The sequence below is a fragment of the Panthera onca genome, chromosome D1, assembly GCF_046562875.1.
Source record: "Panthera onca isolate mPanOnc1 chromosome D1, mPanOnc1 haplotype 2, whole genome shotgun sequence".
NCBI classification, from domain to species: Eukaryota; Metazoa; Chordata; class Mammalia; order Carnivora; family Felidae; genus Panthera; species Panthera onca.
In genome coordinates, this window is record NC_138348.1 from 36,969,933 (window position 1) to 36,975,932 (window position 6,000).

The window sequence follows — 6,000 nt, forward strand, 5'->3', positions numbered from 1 at the left end:
TATGTAAAAACTTTAGCATTATTGCCCTATTGTATTATTATTATTATTATTATTATTACTCTTATAGGAAACATCGACACCATTTTTACAGCAGCATCCTTCTTTTTCTCCCCGGAATGTAACTATCTAAGCATGTGAATTGTCTGTATCGATCGAGCTTTGTGTAATAGGTAGGTCTGAGGCAATAAGCTTGCAATTTCTCTAAGGAAATGATACAAGGTTGTAGAAGAAACGTAGACGACACTCTCTAAATGTGTGAGGTTTTAAGCATTATCTTGGGCAGCCATGAAATAGATAATCATTCAATTCCATTCGCACTGTATATCCCCCAACCTCCTTTTGTACTCACCGTGTACTTAATCCCTCACACCCTCATGAAAGTAATGAAGAACAAGTATTTTTACTTCATCAGAGAAAACTCCACAAAACTCTTTCACCACTGGTCTCTGTTCATAGAGTAAAATAAACACTAACTCTTTCCTTGAGTCATTGCTGTAAGTTTTATCTCTTTGGACTTAGTAATTTAACTATCTATGCCTCAACAGCTACTTATGCATATGAGTTGTATACATCAAATCCAGATACTCATCAACCTAGAACTATTAAAATTAGGGAGAGAGTGTGTTTAACATTCAAACTCACATGATAATACTTCTGTGACCTATTTTTTCTCATTTTTAAGAATGCTAACATCATGTTACTGAATAGTTTATAGATACGCTCATTCAGCAAATGTTTTTGAAGTGTTTACTCTTCATGAAATACGATGATAGACTCTGTTGTTAGAAGGATGTCTAAGAAATGGTTCCTATCCTCAACTAACAACTAGAATGTAGTTTCATTGATGCCAATATTTTTAATCTAGATTAGAGAGAAATGAGTATGTAAGTGCAGCTGGGTGAGGGAGAACTGTAAGGGTTAAATTGTACTGTAGGGCTAACGCTTAGCTTCAAAGATAACAACTTTGTTCTGACACTGAAGGTCAAAAGATAACAACCTTGCTTTTACTCTTGTAAATCATACTTCATACTCTTGTGAATCAGGCTTTACCAATGAAAGAAACAAAACCTCAAAAAAGAGCATCAGAGACAACGGCAAGGAGATCCACTGGTTGCAACTTAGCGGCAGAAAGTCTAAAATAATCACCTCATTCGATAACTGTTTCTGACTCATCTGGCAACTGTTTCTAACTCATCTGGGAACTGTTTCTCTGTTCTGTTCCCAGATAATGATAAAACGATGCGATCGGCTCTAAAAACTCTGTACCCCGGCTGTTCGAGGCCACACTCTAATCAAGAGTTTTGGTCCCGATCGGTCAGCCTTGCCTCTCATTGTAATAAACTTTGTTGCAACTGTCACTGGTGCCCATAGCATTCTGTTTCAGGAGTCGCGTGGATGCAACAGAACCAAGAACAGGGACACAAGGGAAAGATTCACCAAATAGCAATATTTAAACTGCCTCTTCTGTGAAAATTGGCCAGGTAGACAAGGCAGAATAGAGTTGAGGGCATGGGATAGTCAATGGAAAGAAAATTATTCACAGAGGCAAATGCAAACACGGAGAGATAAGAGACAGATTGATTTGTTTGGGACACTGTCGATAGTTAAGTATGCTCAGTATGTTCCAAGTACACATTACAAGGGAAGAGACTGGGTTGAATAAAGATGGGGCTGAAGCAAAAATTAGGGGTTAGGTCATGGACCAGGCCTGACTTCAGCATTTGTGAAACATGAGGAAAGAATACAAATGAAGATTTACAGATCATATATTAAAAGGTTTACAAGTTGTAAGTCCTGCGTGAAGAGCTGACCCCGGTCAGGCCTTGCCTGGTCCCCGAAAACAGGTCACCATTGGGTAAGAGGTTCTAAAGCAAGAGCTGAAAAGCAGGGGCTGCAGGAGCAAGGACTATAAGTAGGCATATGTCCTTGGCCCCAAAGACTGCCTTCCTGTGGGAAAGCCAGAGGAGAGTCACAGGATATCCTCTAAAGCTCACAGACATGGGCAGGGGTTCCCCTTGCTTGGGTCTAAGACTGGCAGCCTTATAAGCTATTCATAAGAGCTGGGACTTTTTTTGCAGCCTAAAGAGAGCCATCGAAGGCTTTTCAGTAGTGAATGTCTTAGATAGCCTATTTTTTTTTTTCATTTTTACTATTTGCATAGCTACAAATTAGTGAAGGGCTTAGGCAGGAAAGTTTTCTTTCACGGGCACTGAAGTAATGCTATATACATAGTGTAACCTTCTTTGAGAGAACCCATTTATTAAGTTGCTGCACAATACATATAATTAGACTTGGCAACTACATAATTAAAGTATACATTGCTATTTATCACATGTGATGCTTTATTATTTAAAAAACCCTCCACAACCATGCCAAGCCAGGGATTTAATCCTGATAATGTTCACTCAGGGCACTGAGAGTAATGGATTTTCCACAAAGGAGATTTGTAAATGTCCAGGCTGAGCCTCCTGGCCTCCTCAGGAGAGATGGGAGAAAGGAAGGAGGCAGAGTTTGGAAGATGCACACTTGGCAGCTGAATCTAAGTAGCCTGGTTTTCAAACAGCCTAACCCTATTTTTTCCTGCGTTTATTCCTTAAGTACACAGAGACTATTCACAAATCCTCTGGTAATTCTTTGCTCTAAAATTGCTCACCCACACACTGACTCACACTATTTATAAGAATGGTGTTGAAATAGAGTAGAGTTTAGATTTAAAGAAAAGTCAGACACTGTAATGGATGTGATGTGCCACCCAGGTCCCCGCCCCTCTCTTTGGAACAGAAACACTTATCTCTCCAAATGGTTGGTGGCTGAATCCTCTGGGAATTGTCCTTTTCAGAAGAGAACGACCTCTGCCAGGGTAACACTGCCTTCCCAGGGGCAGTCAACATACAGCTAGTTAATGTAAGTCCCCTTGGAAAAGTCCACCCTCCTTGCCTCAATGCTCTGCAAATATGCAGGGCCTTCTAGGCCACAGAGCTAACTAATGCTCACTCCCTCCCTTTGCTGGAACTTGCTGCCATCATTTCTCCACAGGTGTTGAGTCTAAGAATTCCCCATTAAATGCCCTGAGCATGAATTTCCATCTCCAAATCTCCTTTCTGTAGAACATAACCAGAAACATATACTGAATCCATTAGCTCTTAAAACTGTTATCTCAAAGGATGGGGGAAAAAAAATCTCATTTTAATGATCCCATGTGGGACGCCTGAGCGGCTCAGTTGGTTAAGCATCTAACTCTTGATTTTGGCTCAGGTCACAATCTCAGGATCATGGGATCAAGTACTGGATCAATCTCTGCGCTGGGCGTGGAGCATGCTTGAGAGTCTCTCCCAGGCCTTCCCTTAGCCCCTCCCCCACTTTTGCACCCACGAGCACTCTCTGGGGGAGGGTGTAAGTAAAGGTCACATGTGAAGCCAATGCCCCACCTTTTCCTTACACTGTAATTCTGGAAAGAAATTATGTTAATATTATAAAGGTAAAATATTTTTTTTAAGATTTTTCCCTGATGCCACAAGTCAAAAAGAGGTGTTCTCCACCCCCTTTCTTAGAACATGTCCTTGAGAAACCTAGTATTTGTAAATTCTGTGTCCATTTGATTTGTACATAAACATTTTTAAGGGATAAGTAAACTAGTCTTAGAGTCTAGGAAAGTTCTCCTTAAAGGCCTAGGGTCTCTCTCTCTCTTTGAAAAGTAAACGTAAGGGAAGCTGGAGCCCTTATCTTCTTGCCAACAGAATCTTAGCCTCGAGGCCTTCTCCAAGCTGTAACCACTTGCTTGTCAAAGAGATACAGAAATTTTATTACCTCTTCAGTTGAAAGCAGTTAGCTAGCCCAGATGGCTACCCCAATCAACCAGGTGAATTGGAGATGAACTGTGAAAGAATGTGCAGCCAGAAGTTCTGTCACGTCTTATTCCAAGAAGACAAATGAATCTTGAGAACACGTGCATAATGGATCATGTCTGTGTGGTAGCATAGCAAGGATGGGATTGTCCTGTCTTTATAATGTCATTAGCAGATTACCTGTGATGTACATCTCAGTCTGATTTGATTGTTTTCTTTCTCAGCCACAGTTGAGGAAAGGATTTTCTAGGCTAACAGGGGATTTTATTATTAAGTTTTCTTCAACACACTGAGCAGGTTCTGCTATAGGTAAAAATATAAAATAAAACTATGGTATCATCAGTGCTAACTGTGCTGATGCCTGTGGCTGTCCTGTCAGATAATCATTCCTGGGGTTATAGTTGTACTTACTACTAGATGAGTCTTCTGAGTGGAAAGAGAAAGTTGGCTGGACTCAAGTCTCTGGAATCCTCATTTGTCCAAAGGGGCTCTGGGCAAAAATCATATGTTATAAACACTACAGAGTTTGAAACCCCCACCCCATGTGGGCCCTGGATATTAATGTGCTGGCTCAGTACACATATGTTAAGAAGATTCTTCTCACCTGGAGCCGAATGGCCAGGTCCAAACCCAGTCTTCTTTGGCCCACATCCCCCAGGACAGTGGTTGTGAATCCTATGGGCAATGCCATTAATTCTTGGAAACTCTGACGACAGCTCTTAGCATCCTATTCAGAAAAGTACACATATATATTAAAGTCAAATTTTTGCATGCAAACTTAGGAAAGTTCTGAAATTCCTGGGCCTCTTCCCTCTGGTAATCATGAGAATTAAATATTCCCCAATACTGTATAATTTTTACCCGGTAGATATTCAGTAACTATTATCTGGGCAAATCCTAGTCTTCCTTGGAGAAATGACTGACGTCTGTGATTAAAATCACAAACTAAGGTGGTTTTTTTTTTTCTTGTTTTCCTATGAAGAACTGACTTACCAAAATAAAAGGGTCCTTCACTAACCTTGAATTTCAATTTCACTTCACTGTGCTTCTAGCAAGAGCCCTTTTTATATATAGCATTATGCTAAATGGATGGACATAATGTAGTCAAGAACACAGACTCTGGATTCAGATGACTTGGGTTTCAAATATAAACCTCTGTGCCTCTGTTCCTCATAAAAAGAAGATAATAACAATATCTAGCTCATTTGTTTTTGGTGACAGTTTAACAAGATATTTCATGTACTATATTTGCTCAATGTTTGCCATAGTAAATGTCCAATAAACGCTAGCTGTAATGACTATGAGAAGAAAGTTTATGTTTACATGATGCTATTGAAGGATGCATCTGGAAATAATCCACTGTTGGCAAAGTTAAGTACAGACATTTATACTAGTCCTTGAAAACTAAATTTTTAAATAAAATATCTTAGAGACATATGCAGACCTTTTTTCTCTGATGCTACATAATTAAAATTAGCGGATCAAGGAGAAGAGAAAAAACAGTAATGGTAGCCGGATTCACATAGATGGGTGAAATCAAATATGGGCTGAGAAACAACCCCACATTTGAAGTGTTAGCATTTGGAGTGAAATTTTACAAGTTTTAATGGGACACACACAAAATTATCTCCCTTTTAAATAGAGTACGTTTTCTACTTAAGATAGATCTATCACACTATGAGATAGATCACATTTTCCACATAAACTTAAATTTGATGAATGGGACAAGAAAAAAGAGCCTTGATAATAAAAATTGTGAATGATGTTAGAAAATTTAAATAACGTAATTTGAGAGTGATTGGAGAACAAAGCTCATGTTGACACTTACTCTGCTCTGTCTTCCTCATCCCCTGCAAAAATGATTTAGATTATTGGTTTTTCTGGTGGAAAATTATGTTTTGCGAAAATGTAATCACTTCACATTTGAATAGCTATTATTTCTCTTTTAACACAATTCTACTGAATGTAAAAAATCCATATCACTCAGCCCACTATTTGTGAACTTCTTGAAAATGCATATAATGAATTGATACAGTTCCAGTTTTTATTTTGACATTTAGTTAGGCAGCAAGAGAGCAAAAACTTATTTTTTCTACTTCATTTTCATTGCAGGTCCCAAAAGGGATGTACCAAATTGTCTTTCACTTGCAGAATA

The 6,000-nt window shown here is 39.0% G+C and overlaps 1 long non-coding RNA gene across 1 annotated transcript in view; it reads right to left on the reverse strand.

Moving 5' to 3' along the window:
- The window catches only part of LOC132661561 (uncharacterized), a 49,591-nt gene extending 44,998 nt beyond the window's left edge, over nucleotides 1-4,593 (reverse strand). Inside the window, exons 1-2 of the long non-coding RNA XR_009602285.3 lie at nucleotides 4,450-4,593; nucleotides 4,257-4,335 (exon numbers count right to left, since the gene is read on the reverse strand). This is a non-coding gene — a long non-coding RNA (uncharacterized LOC132661561). The remainder of the gene's footprint in view (nucleotides 1-4,256; nucleotides 4,336-4,449) is intronic.
- Between the last annotated feature and the right edge of the window lie 1,407 nt (nucleotides 4,594-6,000).